Source organism: Brassica napus, unplaced genomic scaffold (genome assembly GCF_020379485.1).
Source record: "Brassica napus cultivar Da-Ae unplaced genomic scaffold, Da-Ae ScsIHWf_272;HRSCAF=449, whole genome shotgun sequence".
NCBI lineage: Eukaryota > Viridiplantae > Streptophyta > Magnoliopsida > Brassicales > Brassicaceae > Brassica > Brassica napus.
Window position 1 is genome coordinate 80,001 of NW_026016010.1, and position 676 is coordinate 80,676.

The following is a 676-nucleotide window of genomic DNA, read 5'->3' on the forward strand; positions in this document are numbered from 1 at the left end:
ACTTTTCGTGCCGGGGTTTTGGTGAATTCCGAAGCGATGCGTACGATCCAATCCAAAACTGAGTCTTGCCAGGATGAAACGCATAACCCTAACCAACGGAATCAGCAGCACAGTAAGAAACCGGCCTACGAGAGTGATGTTTCAATCGTTCTCTCTCAGGTCGTTCTGTTCCCGGTACGACCATGATCCTTCCGCAGGTTTGTTGGGTCAAAAACGGTTACACAAATTTAAAACATTCAAAACGTTCGAAGAAGAAAATAAGATTTCTCCGAGAGTACTTTTCGAAATAGATTCTTCTTTTCTTCCTTACGAAAAAGCTTGGGAAGAAGAATCGGACGTTCGACGAAAGCTCGAAACAGTCGTTACGCAGCGACTGAGACGTCCGTTCCCGCTCGGTTCGCTACGTAGCGACCGAACGATCGTCCCGCTCGGTCGCTACGTAGCGACCGAGCTCGGCCAAGCTCGTCGCTACGTAGCGACCGAGCGATCGTTTCCCGCTCGTCGCTACTACGACCGAGCTCGAACCAAAGCTCGGTCGCTACGTAGCGACCGAGCGATCGTCCCGCTCGTTGCTACGTAGCGACCGAGCTCGAGCCGAAGCTCGGTCGCTAGTAGCGACCGAGCGATCGTCCCGCTCGGTCGCTACGTAGCGACCGAGCTCGAGCCAAGCTCGGTC